The 16,759-nt window shown below is 41.0% G+C and overlaps 1 protein-coding gene across 2 annotated transcripts in view; it reads left to right on the top strand.

Annotated features, from left to right (window-relative positions):
• gabbr1b (gamma-aminobutyric acid (GABA) B receptor, 1b) overlaps positions 1–16,759 on the top strand; it is a 580,862-nt gene that overhangs the window by 21,252 nt on the left and 542,851 nt on the right. The gene's annotated exons all lie outside the window — the stretch shown is intronic.

The raw sequence follows: 16,759 nt of genomic DNA, 5'->3' as shown, positions 1-16,759 counted from the left end.
TGGCACGGCCACTCTCCCAACTGCGCCACGCCGTCCCCATAATAATGTGTTAATTCCACGACTGTATATATTGGTATCGGTTGATATCGGAATCGGTAATTAACAGTTGGACAATATTGGAATATCGGATATCGGCAAAAAAGCCATTATCTGACATCTCTAATGATTATCTTTAAGGGAATATTGACTAGATATTCTTTTAATCGCATATTTTGTCCTCTTATCGGTCGTTGTTTTTTTTTTTTAAAGAAACCAAACATAAAACTTAATTGTTTCCAACTGGTGCCTGTAACATGGCAGTAAAGTGGCTGATCGAACAAAACAGAAATCATTGTCATGGACCCTATTGCTGCGGAAGCTTGCTCTCCAATCAGCTAAGTTAAACACACTCAATAACTCCACAACGATGTTTTGGTGAGTTTACTAAGGAATTTATGAAACTGGAAAAATACAAACAGAATGCCATTGTAAGCTAATATTACTAACACAGACACTTGTTTAGCATATTAGCGAATGCTGACGACGCTCGCTTGATTACATTACGATAGCACGTACAAATATGCATGAAAACATTTTCTACAGACTTCACACACGGTTTAGTACGTATAAACAGTTTTAGTTTTATTGTAAAACTTATAAACATTGCTTGGAGTGATGAATGATGAATCCATACGAGTGTAAACACTATGGACGAAAAGAAGACGGAACCGCACTTCTATTTTTGGTTGAAAGCACTAAACGAAGGGACACTGCAGTGACCGAACACGTCCAAAAGGTGGTGCCATAGCGCAAACAATAATCCACCTTTTCAGTGTAATTGCTTGTTTTTTTGTTTTTTTCAAAAATATTTGCATTACGGCCGTCGGTAAAGAATGATCCCTAAATTACCTGCACCGTTTTATAAGCTGCACGGTTCAAAATGTAAGAAAAAGGTAGCGGCTTATAGTCCAGAATTTATGGTACTTAAAAAAGGCGTAACAATGCCACTGGGCCCTGGCACAACTGCATGCCCAAGCTGATCATACACACTTGAGCTGAAGTTTGCCTACCCCTGGTTGCAGGATATTGTCTCGGTATTGTTCAAATTCTCTTCAATGATGACCAACCCATACTGTATTTTAAAATCAGTTAGAACAAAACGTGTGTCATTGTCTTTCATACACACATACATGATCACATCTTATCTGCTGTGTTCTCTCAGGCCAAACTTTTACTTGGCCAGACTGTGCCAGTACTGTCAGATTAGATGTGTAATTGTTGTGTGCTGTTCTGATCATGTGACCAGGGCATCACAAAAATATTTAAAAAAACGCCAAAATGTTTGTATTTGGTTCATTCAGGAGGTTATGTATTCGCTTGGGTTTGTCTGTCTGTTAGTTAGCAATCGCTTGAACTCTGACTGATAGGGCCAGTTATGGGTGGATTGATGAAACTTCCTGGAAATGTCAGAAATGGAATAAGGAACAAGTGATTGCATTTTTAATGGTGATCCAGAATGCAGTCTTGATTTAGGATTAAAAAAAAAGATTTACCATTGGAAGATGGGGCCTAGTGGAATTCTGCTGTCTTCGAGTTCTTTTGTAGTTATGTGTTTATTATTATTAGGCCATCATGCCAGAGAATCATGCCTGTAAATGTACAAGCCGAAAAATCAAAATGGCCACAAATTCAAAAATAGCTGCCAACCTGCATATAGTAGCCACCTTTCTATAGTGGTCACTTTGGCTGTTTCCCTTTAGTGGACAGATTTGACTGTTTTTTTACCTCTACCATTTGAATGTAAATGTTTAGCGCTTAAGTTTATGGTTTAAATTTATTTCAAACATACATACAATTACAATATGATACATCACTTATATCCAGTTTATTATTACAACATTTCTGAAAAGGAGTAGGACAAAGCAGAACTTATTGCGATCCCAAGTACACAGTAACAGGTGCCAAAAGGCAAATTTAAAGGAACATTTAAGAATGGTAATTATATTATTTCGCTTGTAAAGCATTCTAACAAAATGGCTCCATTTACATGTTGTGACCTGCATACGAAGGTAGCGACATTGTTATTGTAGGAGCTACTGTAACACAAAGGAACTACTTGTCTGGCGTAGTGACATAATGCCTTGCTCACAGCGGATCAGGCTACTATATAGAATGGAGTGGCAATGCTAGAGCTAATGGAGTTGTTGCTTTAAATTTGGAAACATGTAAAATTTTGAAATTCCACACGCTACCCGCTAAAAATTGTGACTGACTGATATAGTGACTCTCAACTCGACGATGGCAAAAACTCTAAATGCTTATTTCCTCGTAGCATTTTTTACCTGAGGAGTGTCTATGTTGAATGTACTAGCTAAATAGGGAGCACAGTCTGCATCAGTCCCATCAGTCGGCATCCCTTTGAGAGCGGACATTGTAAGTGATTGTTTTATATTTATGTTACCATCACTATGTGGTCTTTAAAATCAATGGGCCCAAAAAAGAAGTTACGGAAACTTCAGTTCAGTTCAGTTTCAGTTTATTTCGAACATGTATACGATACAATGTAATGCATCACATATTTCTAGTTGTTTCATTAAAGCTATGTCAAAAAAGGAGTAGGAAGAAGCAAGGTTTATTTAATCCTACCCCTTTTCATATCATATACATTTTATCCCATGTCATTACTCTCTGTTTGTAACAGAGCAGTGAATAAGTAATACATAAATAATATACCATAAGTAAGTAAACAAATATTAAATACATAAATAATCATTATCTAAAAAAAAACCCCATAAAAAAACCAAGGTTCAAGATGTTCATCAGAATTGTTTTTCTGTGTACTTTGTGAACACTTGTAGTTTAAACAATCTCAAACTGAATCATATTGGTGCTTTGTTTGATTTATTTGCTTAATTCATTCGATAATTTAATTCCAATACAGATATGCTAAAGGTCTGAAGTGTTGTACGAGCATAAAATGTTTTAAATGAGATTTTCCTCTAAGGTTATATTTCTCCTCTTTTGTTGAGAAGAATTGTTGAACATTTTTGGGTAGCAGGTACAAGTTTACTTTGTACATAATTTTAGCTGTTTGCCAATGCACCAAGTTGTTGGATTTCAATATTTGTGATTCAATAAATAAAGGGTTTGTATGTTCTCTATATCCAACATTATGTATTATTCTAATTGATCTTTTTTGTAACACTGTTAGTGAATGAAGTGTACTTTTGTAGTTGTTTCCCCATATTTCTGTACAATAACTCAGATATGGTAACACTAGTGAGCAGGAGATAATATGAAGTGATTTTTTGTCCAGAACATATTTAGCTTTATTCATTAATGATGTATTTCTTGCCACCTTATGTTTTATATTTTTATATGAGATTTCCAGTTAATTTTATCATCTATCATTACCAAGAAATTTGATTTAATTTACTCCTTCAATTTCTATTCTATCTATTTGTATTTGTGTTTGACTTTCTGTTCTACTGTTACAGATTATCATTATTTAAATTTTACTGAGGTTTAAGGATAGTCTGTTTTTGTCAAACCATCACTTTACTTTATTTCATTTCTTTTGTTATTTGTATTAGCTTCTGTGTGTTATCCTAAACAAAATGCTGTTGTATCATCCCCGAATAATACTAACTTTAAGTCTTTTGTAACTTTACCAAATCCATTTATATAAAGACTGAACAATTTTGATCCCGTATTGATCCTTGTGGTATGCCACAGGATATATCTAGCGTTGTAGACGTGTGTTTGCCTAGCTTCACGTATTGCTTTCTGTTGTTTAAGTAGCTTCTTATCTAGTTTAAGACCAACCATTCCATCCATCCATCCATTTTCTAGCGCTTGTCCCACTTGGGATCATGGGGGTGCTGGAGCCTATCCCACTGTATTCGGGCGGAAAGGGGGGTACACCCTGGACACATCGCCACCTCATCGTAGGGCCAACACAGATAGACACACTCACATTCACACACTATCCCCAGGTGCATGTCTTTGGAGGTGGGAGGAAGCCGGAGTACCTGGAGGGAACCCACGCAGTCACAAGGACAACATGCAAACTGCACACAGAAAGACCCAGGGATCGAACCCAGGACCTTCTTATTGTGAGGCATACACACTAACCCCTGTATCACCCTGCTGGCCACTGTGCTGTCCCAAATTTTTGATTAGAAAATTGTGATTAACTGTGTCAAATGCTTTAGTTAGATCTATAAACACTGTTTACCGTCTTTTGCATTGGTAATTTCCTCTGTAATTTCTGTTAAAGCCATTGATGTTGAAATATTAACTCTGTATCCCTATTGGTTCTCAGCGAGTATTCTATGTTTGATGAAACTGTCCAATCTATTACTGAACAGTTTTTTCATACATTTAGAAAATTGTGAAAATAAAGAAACAGGTCTATAATTTGTAAATTGGTGTTTGTCTCCAGTCTTATAAATCGGTACTTTAGCTATTTTCATTTTGTTTGGGAATTTGCCGGTTTGAAATGATAGGTTACTGATATACATTAATGGTCCTGAAATGTCTTCAATAACCTTTTTTAATGTTTCCATTTCAAGTCTATTACAATTGATTGAAGTCTTGGATTAGCATTTTTTTTTCACGATTTAACCATTTCCTCTAGTGTTACTTTCGTGAGGAACATTGGGTTACATTGTCCCAATTTTGCTTTTCTCGCTAATTTTTTAAAGCAATGATACTCTAATCTGTGCATAGTCTTCGAAATGTTTTTTTTGTCGTCCATGTTTCTCTTCTTGTACTTTCCATCATATATTGTGAAAACTGGCAGATGATGACTAATGTCGGTTATAGTGTTATTATCAATATCAAAAAGCATGGCACAGAGTCCTGTGATTCTGCTTGACTTTGTGATTTTAGGATATAAACTGATGCTATTCATTGTATCAATTTTTATTATTAGGGTTCATTCAGTAAGTCAATATTGAAGTCACCACATAAGAACATTATTTTTTGACCATTGTCCATACAACTTGCATTGATCCAGTCTTCCAATGTTTCAATACATGACTGAGGTGATCTATATATATAACTGGTGAATATGTTTTTCATGACATATTTCAATGGTTATGCATTCTAAGAAATTATCAATAGCAAATTACATGTTTTTTTTTACCACTTTGTTGTTCTTCATCACATACACAGCTACTCCTCCTATGTTTTTGTTGGTTCTGTTGATGTAATTTAGTTAATATGCTTCAATATCAAAATCTGTTCCTTTTTTTTATCATCAATCCAGGTTTTTGTGACAGCAATCACTTTGAAGGGCTTGTTTAATTGTTCTAAAAAGTGCTTCATGTTGTTATAATTTGCGTTCAAGTTTCTGCTGTTAAGATGAATAATGTATGTTTCTTGTTCAACCATCTTTTAATGTTGTTTCAATAACATTGAAACAACATTTTAAAAGATGTATGTTTCTTGTTCAACCATCTTTTAATGTTGTTTCAATAATCTCTATAAGTGTAGGTGGTTACACTCCTGAATCTTGGTCTTCTTGTTTAGTGGTGTCTTGGAACATAGTTGTGTTGATGTTGAATTTAGGTGTTTGTTTTCCTTCAAACTTCATTGTCATTGTTGTTGTCAAAGCAGTGTCAACTTTAATATTTGTCCAGGTCCTTGAGGTCTTTGACAATAAGTATTCTTGCTTTTGGACCTCCATTCAGCTTGATGTACATTTTACTGTTGGCGTTCCAAGTTTCTGAATTTTTTTCCTGCTTTCTCAAGTTGCTTGCTTTCTTGGCGATTTCAGCGTTACATTTTGTGAGGTGCTCATTCATGTACATATTTGTACCCTTCAGCTTCTTTCCCTGTTTCAGCAGTGCCATTTTAGATTTTCTGTTAACAAGTTTCATGAGGATGACCGGAGTGAGTTGTTGTTTCTTCCGTTCAGTGGAATGCATGTTTCAATGATATTAATGTATTTTTCAATTTCCTTTGATTGCAGAAAGTTGACCATTTGCTGTTCTGCTGAGGCAACATCCATTTCATCTGGTTCTCCTCCATTATTCACAGCTTTCACATAGGATCTTGGTTTAATTCGGTGCCCTGTCACGATGATATCATTCATTTGTTTATCCTGATTCATTTAATCTACGGTATTCCTCAGAATAGTGTTGTCTCGTTCTACTGCAATAACTTCGTCTTGGGGAATCTTCACTTCTTGACGCATTTCCTGAAAATCGCTTGTTAGTATTCTGAGTTTGCAATTTCTATATTTTCCTGTAGACTCCTCAGATCTTCATTGTATTCTGTTGTTGCTTTTCTCAGATCTTCATGGAGTTATTTTGTTACTCTTTCCAGGTCTGATTTGTGTTCCAATCTTACTCTTTCCATTTCTGCTTTGTGATCTTATCTTGCATTTTCTATGCCATCGACTATTTTTTGCTTCCCATCTTGTCCTGTATCCAACATCAAATCTTACTTCCCTTCGTGTCCTGTGTCCGGAGAATCGTTTGATTCATATGACACCGCAGGTTTCGGGATTTGGGTTTTTTCTTCTAGATTTTGACATTGTAGCAGGAGCTGTCATCAGTGCCTCTTGTATCAGCTCGCTAACGGCAGTTGCTTCTTCAGCGACTTGCGGCACTTTAAACGTGTTTATTTCAACAATTTCGTACCTTGCGCCATTCAGAGATCAACTTGAGGTGTCAGCCTCTCAACCTACAGTCGTGGTCAAAAGTTTACATTCACTTGTAAAGAACGTAATGTCATGGCTGTCTTGAGTTTCCAATAATTTCTACAACTTTTATCTTTTTGTGATAGAGGGTTTGGAGCACATACTTGTTTGTCACAAAAAACATTCATGAAGTTTGGTTCTTTTATGAATTTATTATGGGTCTACTAAAAATGTGACCAAATCTGTAGGGTCAAAAGTATACATACAGCAATGTTAATATTTGGTTACATGTCCTTTGGCAAGTTTCACTGCAATAAGGCATTTTTGGTAGCCATCCACAAGCTTCTGACAAGCTTCTGGTTGAATTTTTGACCACCCCTCTTGACAAAATTGGTGCAGTTCAGCTAAATTTGTTGGTTTTCTGACATGGATTTCTTTCTTCAGCATTGTCCACACGTTTAAGTCAGAACTTTGGGAAGGCCATTCTAAAACCTTAATTCTAGCCTGATTTAGCTATTCCTTTACCACTTTTGACGTGTGTTGTCCTGTTGAAACACCCAACTGCGCCCAAGACCCAACCTCCGGGCTGATGATTTTAGGTTGTCCTGAAGAATTTGGAGGTAATCCTCCTTTTTCATTGTCCCATTTACTCTCTGTAAAGCACCAGTTCCATTGGCAGCAAAACAGGCCCAGAGCACAATACTACCACCACCATGCTTGACGGTAGGTCTGGTGTTCCTGGGATTAAAGGCCTCACCTTATCGCCTCCACACATATTGCTGAGTATTGTGGCCAAACAGCTAAATTTTAATTTCATCTGACATCAAATGGACAAAGATAAGACCTCCTGGAGGAAAGTTCTGTGGTCATTAAGAAGACACAACAAAATGCACACGACGCAGCCCCAAAGCTGAAGACAATCTATCGACCATCGAAAAACAATATGTAAGCACGGACAACCGCATGCCGAAGAAGAAGGAGGAGGAACGGAAGGGCAAAGACCGCGGTCAATAACCTCTCCGGTACGCCGCTGTATGCAGTGTTACAGGCAGTGTCTTTTGTTAAATTTGTGAATGAGCGCTTGTGTAAATATTTACGGTTTCAATGTGTACACCTGCGGCATAAAACATAACATTCGGCCCAAAATGAGGTGAGTGTGGCATATATTTAGGTGCGCTCGATAGTCCAGAAATTACGGTAATTTGTTTTCTCCAGCCCAAAATCATTGTCTATAATTATACCAAGGCTGGTGACTGTGGGATGCAAAATTCTTGAGTGGCCCCAAGTCCAACAGGGGGTTATAGTGGCATAGTAACACATCCTCAGTTTTCCCCTCATTAAAATTTTAAACAATTTGAACTAACCAAGCCTTGACATCTTTGAAGACAAAACGCATCTGGCGAGTTCCAGCCTTCTTCCATCCTTTCTTAAACCCGCGCAACATCAGTCATCGATTTACAAGACCCTCAGACACACTTGTGTTGTATTGTTGAAGTTCTAAATTTCAAGGTTTGTGAATGCAACTTGCGCGCCTTAACTGTGATTGGTGCATGAGGAAGTTTTGTGTAGGCCTGGGCCAATAACAAATATTGCTGGACTATATATTGAACGACAAATTATTGCCTGTAAACGATATGATTGCCAACATTATTTTGAAACCAAATCAACCACCGATGTAATGATAATACATAATAATAATGCAAGTCTACCCTTTTAAATGCAATAAACTTGTATTTCTCATATATTTTAACATTGTAATTGCCATGTAAACTTTTAAATATCCAAGTTAAATAAAATGAACAATAAAATAAAATATAGTATACTTGATTAAAAATCACATTCACATACCACATAATCTGTTTCTGTTAAGGAGGGGCTGGAGGACCCTCAAATATACACAACCAAAACAATAAATACAATAGCTACAATGGTGTGTCCTCTTCCGTTTGGAAGCTTTGGTACCCACCCCTTCTCATACCATTACTTAAAACAAAGTCAGAAAAGTACTGTAAATTCACAATTACTCGCCTGCTGGTGGCATCGAATAGCGTAAAAAAAACAAAACAACTTGTCTCACCCATCTACAAGATTACATTAAATATGATTAGATTTCGTTTAAGTCAAAATTTTCGTTGACACTGGTTTCTGAGTGCTGAGGGGAGGGATGTGTGTGCGGATTCACACAGCGCTGACAGCCGAGGGACAGCAATGAGGGAAGATGACAGTGTATCCTGTCCCCTTTTTAGCAGATTTCTCCGTTACTGCCGATCATTTTGTAATTGTCACCTTTGCTCTATGACGTGTGGCCGAAACCTCACACTTTGCGCTTCATTCACCCAAACTCTAGTAACGCGCCACTTCACATTCTCAGTAATAGCAACAGCGTTGCAACGATTTAAACAGTAATTAATCGGATTACTGGTTACTGGAAAAATAACGTCAGTAGTAACGCCGTTATACTCTAACCCCGTTATACTCTAACACCGTTATTACCAACACTGGTCAACAAATCTTTTAACAGACACTGAGAAGGTTTTTTTTTGTGTGTTATGGCCCCATCGTTTGGACATGTTCATTCACTGCAAGTGCTGCGGGGTGAACGTCTACAGTATTTTTTTCTGTTTAGTGCTTTCATATGGAAGTACAAGTGCCGTGTCTAGTCGTCAATAGTGTTTTCATAGATTTTTCATTCATCATTCCAAGCAACATGTCATGATCCGTGGTCCGGATGTTTTGTTTAGTTATGTTCTGTCAGTTTTGAACTTCTTTAGTTCCCGTTTGCGATTCCTTGTTTGTTTTGTCACCATGGCGACTCATTGTGTTCACCCGTCTCTGATTAGTGCTCGCCCGCTCACCTGCTTCCCGAGCACTAATCAGAGGCATTAGTTAAGCTAGTCTTTGATAGTCAGTTAGCCTGGCTTCATTGTTTGCGTCACACCTATGCCACGTAAGTTTTGTTGATTCCATGTCCTAGTCTATGCTAAGTTTAGCTTCATGTGTTTTAGGCACGCTTTCCTTTTTTGTTGTTTGCCTGCTTTTTGGTAGTTTGGTGATTTATGTTCAATAAATCGAATCCTACCTTTACGTTTTCGTCCGGAGCCGTCCTTTGCATCTTGGGAGAACAACCGCGCAGTAAGCTGCGTAAACCCACACGTGACAGAATGAAGCCAGCTATCCGTTCTTCCGCAAGGGGCCACGAGGTGATGGAGACGCGCCGGCAAAGAAGGAAGCCAGCCAGAAAGGCTTCGCCTCGCTCTCAGGACGCATCGCTCCTCCAAACTCCTCCTCCGGACAGCAGCACGCCTCAAGCAGCCAACTCTTTCCCTCAGTTGTTTGGTAATCCCGTGTCTCATTTTGCCAAACAATTTTTAGATTGGGCTGCAAGCCAAATTAACTCTGGCAACAACTTCACTCCATCCACTTTGAATGACGTCACTCCGCCCACTTACGAGGACGTCACTGAAACGGCGCGCGGCGATGACATCATTCCGCCGGCGTCTTCAAGGGAAGTCACGGATCAGAATTTTCTTTTTTTGCTTTCTGTCTCCCTTTGTCAGCCACCTCCTAAAGACTTTATTCCAAGAATAAAATACCATCAGGACATTTTTTCAAAAGTTAGATATAGTCAATCCCAGTCACATGATTTTCGGACTCCGCCCCTAAGGACTCTAGCCCCGCCCACGACACAGACTTTTTCCTCCTGTCCTCCCATACAATCTCAGGTGTGGGGGGGAACGAGACTTTCTGGACAATTTAGAGGGGAGGATTCTGCCCCCCTCCTGACCTCCCTCCACCCAACCCGAAAAACGATTCCAGACCGCGAGGAGCGCGTCTGGTATCCCCCCCTTGAGGGGTGGGCTAGGGCCGGGAGCTGTGCTGATGGGGTGGCTCAGCTGCGCCCAGCCAGGCAGCAACCTCCGGCCCGTCCACCACCACCAGTCCGTCGGCATGCCAAGCCGCAACCTCCGGCCCGGCCACCACCATCGGTCTTTCGGCCTGCCAAGCCGCAACCCCCAGCTAGGCTAGCACCTGCACCACCACGCCAAGCTCCAGTTCCTGCACCACGCCTAGCACCTGTCGCTTCACCACGCCTGGCACCTGTCGCTGCACCCACGCCTAGCACCTGTCGCTGCACCCACGCCTAGCACCTGTCGCTGCACCACGACTAGCACCTGTCGCTGCACCCACGCCTGACTCGTCTGCTGCTACCACGCCTGACTCTTCTGCTGCTACCACGCCTGACTCTTCTGCTGCTTCCAAGCCTGCCTCGTCCGCTGCTTCCAAGCCTGCCACAACACCGACGCGCCCACCTCCTCGTCGACCACGGATGTGGCCGCTCCCTGGTCGTCCGCCTCGCCAAGTGCACCCACATCCCCGTCGGCCATTTTGTTGATTCCATGTCCTAGTCTATGCAAAGTTTAGCTTCATGTGTTTTAGGCACGCTTTCCTTTTTTGTTGTTTGCCTGCTTTTTGGTAGTTTGGTGATTTATGTTCAATAAATCGAATCCTACCTTTACACCTTCGTCCGGAGCCGTCCATTGCATCTTGGGAGAACAACCGCGCAGTAAGCTGCGTAAACCCACACGTGACACAACATTTGTGAGTTATACATCCATCCATCCATTTTCTACCGCTTTTCCCTTTTTGGGGTCATACAATATAACTAAAACTATTCATACTAACTAAACTGTCCCATGTGTGAGGTCTTTACGAGTGTATTCATGCATATTTGTACGTACTATCATAAAGTAATTAAGCTAGCGTCGTTAGCATTAGCTAATATGCGAACACATTTACGAGTGTCTGTGTTAGCAAACCTCTCTTTTGTTTGATTAGCCATTTAACTGTCGCGTGACAGGCACCGTTTGGAAACAATTAAGGTATGTAAATAAACATTTACAAAATCTTTCTGTGTAAATAACTCCTTTCACAACGTATATATTTGCGGCTTATAGTCTGGTGTGGCAAATATATCGAAGTATTATTTTCTTCTAAAATTTAGTGGGTGCGACTTCTCTAGCGGTGGGCTCCATAGTCTGGGAAATATGGTAATTGTTTTTTTTTTTGTTTGTTTTTTAACGTTATGTTACTTTGTCCAACTGTTTTTGAGGACTTGATGACACCTGTATTCCATCTTTTTTCGTCTGCGCTTTGATTGATTGATTGAGACTTTTATTAGTAGATTGCACAATACAGTGCATATTCCGTACAATTGACCACTAAATGGTAACACCCGAATACGTTTTTCAACTTGCTTAAGTCGGGGTCCACGTTAATCAATTCCTGGCGCTCTGACTTTAGACACGATTTTATACACGTGTGACATCATTGAGCAACAGCTTTCATTTGGCTTTATGACTCATGCCTTACAGAGGCGCTAAACTGTGCAGTACATTGGTAAAGATTGTGATGGAAGTGTTCGTTAGTTGCTCCGTGTCTAAAGAAGTGTCAGTGCTCATTTTAGCCTGCACTGAAGAAGTGAACAGAGGGGAGAAACAATCAGCGGTGTCAGGCTTGATAAAACAGCCAAAGCACAAGGGAACAAGCAGTGTAACATTGTAATTCCAAGGGGTCATATTAAGCTTCAGTCAAAATTCCACTTAAAATTGGCTATACCCAAACAAGTCCGTGTTAAATTATGCTAAAACACCACAAACACCTCCACAATTGTACAGAGATCAATCAATTAATCAATCAATATCCTTTTTTTAACCAGGTAAAAACTCATTGAGATTAAAAATCTATTTTTCAAGAGTGACCTGGCCAAGAGGGCAGCAAAACAAAGTTACAGAAATACATATGAAAACAGAAAACAGCAGCAGTCACACACAATTAAAAATAAATTACTTACATATATTAACATTTAAACAATGTATAAAATCTGTCAGTAAAAACGTCAAAACTATTGCAATGCACAATAGAAACAGTTTCTCGATCCTTTAAAATGGCCAGAAATTTCCCAAAAGTGATCAGCTCAGGTAATCTCAGATCCTTCTGTAAATTATTCAGTGACCAGCAGCATATCTGAAAGCTTTTTTTCCAAGGTTTGTGTTGGCTCTAGTAGGGCTGGGCGATATATCAAGTTTGTAAGATATATCGATATATTTTTGAACAATATATGAATTCAAAAATATCGTAATATCGATATAATTTATTTCACGTTAAAATGACCAAACACAGCTTATTTGTTGTGTTCCTTGATTCTCCCCGGCTTCCCACTCGCTACTAAAGCCCTCTCCTTCCTCCTTCCAAGACGTGCAAGCTCGTATAAGAACATCCATGATTGGTTGGTTGTTTACTATGATGAGTCACGATTGGTTGAGATTAGGGCAAAACATTAGGGACAGGCCAATCAGAGGCAAGATAGGGCAGGTCATTGAACCATCCCAAATGACGACGAGAGAGAAGGAAATATTCAAGCGAGCGATTTATATATTAAAAGAACTAGTGGAAGATGGCAGAGAGATTATTTTCTTTAGATTTTTCTTTTAGTGATGCAGACAACGTCCAGGAAACCCACAATGCGTCTACTTGGCCACATTTGAACAAATGTATGCCTATAGATCAGGGCTGGGCGATATATCAATATACTCGATATATCGCGGGTTTGTCTCTGCAATATAGAAAATTACTATATCGTGATATTCGAGTATACGTTCTCACGCAGTTGCTTTTAGCTGCGGGGCATTAAACTGCATGTGTTTCTCACTCTTTCCTGTCTTTCCTTCTCACAGAGACTTTAAAACAAGCGCACCTTCTTACATACGTCACATGCTCCCGCGGAGCGAGAGGTAGCGACATGGTTAGCTGTGATGCTAACAGCTAACGGTGTGGTTTGAATGGTAATACGAGAGAAAGAAGATGCAAATCTGGTAACAAATGGAGGAATAATTAATTCCCAAGAAAAACAGCACGGGGTCCATCGTCTGACGGTGGTTTGGCTTCAAGCGGGAATATGTCTTTACATCATGTCAACATCTCCGTTCGGTGCCACACCAACTAAATGCCGAAGCAACTATTTCCACATCAACACCGTAGGACATATAGTATTTCATATGCAGCTCATTTTTATGTGACACTTATTGAAATATCTTGTGTGTCATCATGCACAAAAGTACACTTATAGCTTGTTTTAAAATGTCTCTGACAATCTTGCACTTTCTGTTTTGGAAATGACGAGTCTTTGTGCCACTGCTTAATAACTGTTTAATAAATACAGTTTTGCTAAATTGACTTAGTTGTGATTTCCCTCTCTGCATGAAAGATTAAAATGAGCATATATTAATGCAGTATGAACAAGAATGTTTTAATGAAGACACATAGAATCATCATACTGCTGTGATTATATGCATCAAGTGTTCATTTAAGGCTAAGGCAAAATATCGAGATATATATCGTGTATCGCGATATGGCCTAAAAATATCGAGATATTAAAAAAAGGCCATATCGCCCAGCCCTAGTATGGATAAAACATTCATTCATTTGAGTTGTTTACCATGTAAGCCCAAATCAAGTTGCCAAGCTGGACATATTTCGCATGAGAAATACTGCTAAAAAATGTATGTTGAAGTGAGGAAGATCATAGCTGCACAATTAAGTAAAGTCACTTACTTGGCGATGACCAGAACTGTACGTGTGTGACAGTCCATTACATCGTCAACTGGGAATTAAAAAGTGCCTGCTGTTAATCTGAGTTTGAAACATTTTGTATTATTTGCTCAGCTATGTTATTTATTGTACGTAGAAAGAATATTTGTAAAAAAAAATTATGTTATGTAATTCTGTGCTACTTAAACTGTTTATTTTCTGTGCTGTTAATACCCATCTTGACTAACTGGCTAATAAAAGTGCCACTGAATGTTTACAGTACAGTTGTCATTCACTTCATTTTCAGTGAATCTCGCTCAAAAATGAATATCTTTATATGTATACTTTCACCTGAAAATATATCGAGATATATATTGAATATCGAGTTTAAGTAAAAATGTATCCAGATATCTCTCTTCCACTCCGGCGTTGCCACCAGTGAGAGGCGACGGGCTGGGGTGGCAATTCTTGTTGCCCCCCGGCTCAAACCCTGCACGTTAAACCCGGTGGACGAGAGGGTAGCTTCCCTCCACCTTCGGGTGGGGGGACGGGTCCTGACTGTTGTTTGCGCAGCTCAGAGTACCCAACATTTTTGGATACACTCGAGGGAGTACTGGAGAGTGCTCCCCTGGGTGATTCCCTCATTCTACTGGGGAACTTCAACGCTCATATTGTCAACGACAGTGATACCTGGAGAGGCGTGATTGGAAAGAATGGCCGCCTGGATCTGAACCCGAGTGGTGTTTTGTTATTGGACTTTTGTGCTCGTCACAGATTGTCCATAGCAAACACCATGGTCAAACATAAGTGTGTCCTTATGTGCATTTGGCACCGGGACATCCTAGGCCGCAGTTCCATGATCGACATTGTAGTTGTGTCATCGGATTTGCGGTCTCATGTTTTGGACATTCGGGTGAAGAGAGGGGCGGAGCTTTCTACCGATCACCACCCGATGGTGAGTTTGCAAAGATGGTGGGGGAGGCCCAAACACATTGTGAGGGTCTGCTGGGAACGCCTAGCAGAGTCTCCTGTCAGAGAGTTTCAATTCCCGCCTCCGGAAGAACTTTGAACATATCACGAGGGAGGCGCTGGACATTGAGTCCGAGTGGACCATGTTCCGTACCTCTATTGTCGAGGCGGTCGATTGGAGCTGTGGCCGCAAAGTGGTTGGTGCCTGTTGTGGCGGTAATCCTAGAACCCGCTGGTGGACACCAGGGTGAGGGATACCGTCAAGCTAAATAAAGAGTCCTATCGGGTTCTTTTGGCTCATAGGATTCCGGAGGCAGCAGACAGGTACCGACAGGTCAAGCGGTGTGCGGCTTCAGCAGTCGCCGAGGCAAAAACTCGGACATGGGAGGAGTTCGGGGAAGCCATGGAGAACGACTTCCAGACGGCTTCGAAGCGATTCTGGATCACCATCTGCCGCCTCAGGAAGGGGAAGCAGTGCACTGTCAACAGCGTGTATGGTGGGGATGGTGTTCTGCTGACCTCGACTGCGGATGCTGTGGATCAGTGGAGGGAATACTTCGAAGACCTCCTCAATCCTACCAACACGTCTTCCTATGAGGAAGCAGTGCCTGGGGAATCTGTGGTGGGCTCTCCTATTTCTGGGGCTGAGGTTGCCGAGGTTGTTAAAAAGCTCCTCGGTGGCAAGGCCCCGGGGGTGGATGCTGTGGGGCTGTCTTGGTTGACAATACTCTGCAACATCGCGTGGACATCGGGGGCGGTACATCTGGATTGGCAGACCGGGGTGGTGGTTCCTCTCTTTAAGAAGGGGAACCAAAGGGTGTGTTCCAACTATCGTGGGATCACACTCCTCAGCCTTCCCGGTATGGTCTATTCAGGTGTACTGAAGAGGAGGCTACGCCGGATAGTCGAACCTCGGATTCAGGAGGAACAGTGTGGACTGTGGACCAGCTCTATACTCTCGGCAGGGTCCTTGAGGGTGCATGGGAGTTTGCCCAACCAGTCTACATGTGATTTGTGGATTTGTAGAAGGCATTCGACCGTGGGGAAGTCCTGTGGGGAGTGCTCAGAGACTATGGGGTATCGGACTGTCTGATTGTGGCGGTTCGCTCCCTGTATGATCAGTGTCAGAGCTTGGTCCGCATTGCCGGCAGTAAGTCGGACCCGTTTCCAGTGAGGCTTGGACTCCGCCAAGGCTGTCCTTTGTCACCGATTCTGTTCATAACTTTTATAGACAGAATTTCTCGGCGCAGTCAGGGCGTTGAGGGTATCTAGTTTGGTGGCTGCAGGATTAGGTCTCTGCTTTTTGCAGATGATGTGGTCCTAATGGCTTCATCTGGCCAAGATCTTCAGCTCTCACTGGATCGGTTCACAACCGAGTGTGAAGCGACTGGGATGGGAATCAGCACCTCCAAGTCCGAGTCCATGGTTCCCGCCCGGAAAAGGGTGGAGTGCCAACTTGGGGAGATCTTTCCCCAAGTAGAGGAGTTCAAGTACCTCTTGTCTTGTTCACGAGTGAGGGAAGAGTAGATTGTGAGATCGACAGGCGGATTAGTGCGGCTTTTTCAGTAATCCGGA

Source organism: Nerophis lumbriciformis, linkage group LG11 (genome assembly GCF_033978685.3).
Source record: "Nerophis lumbriciformis linkage group LG11, RoL_Nlum_v2.1, whole genome shotgun sequence".
NCBI classification, from domain to species: domain Eukaryota; kingdom Metazoa; phylum Chordata; class Actinopteri; order Syngnathiformes; family Syngnathidae; genus Nerophis; species Nerophis lumbriciformis.
The sequence above is the reverse complement of the archived record's forward strand: the minus strand, read 5'-3'. Positions and strand labels throughout refer to the sequence as shown.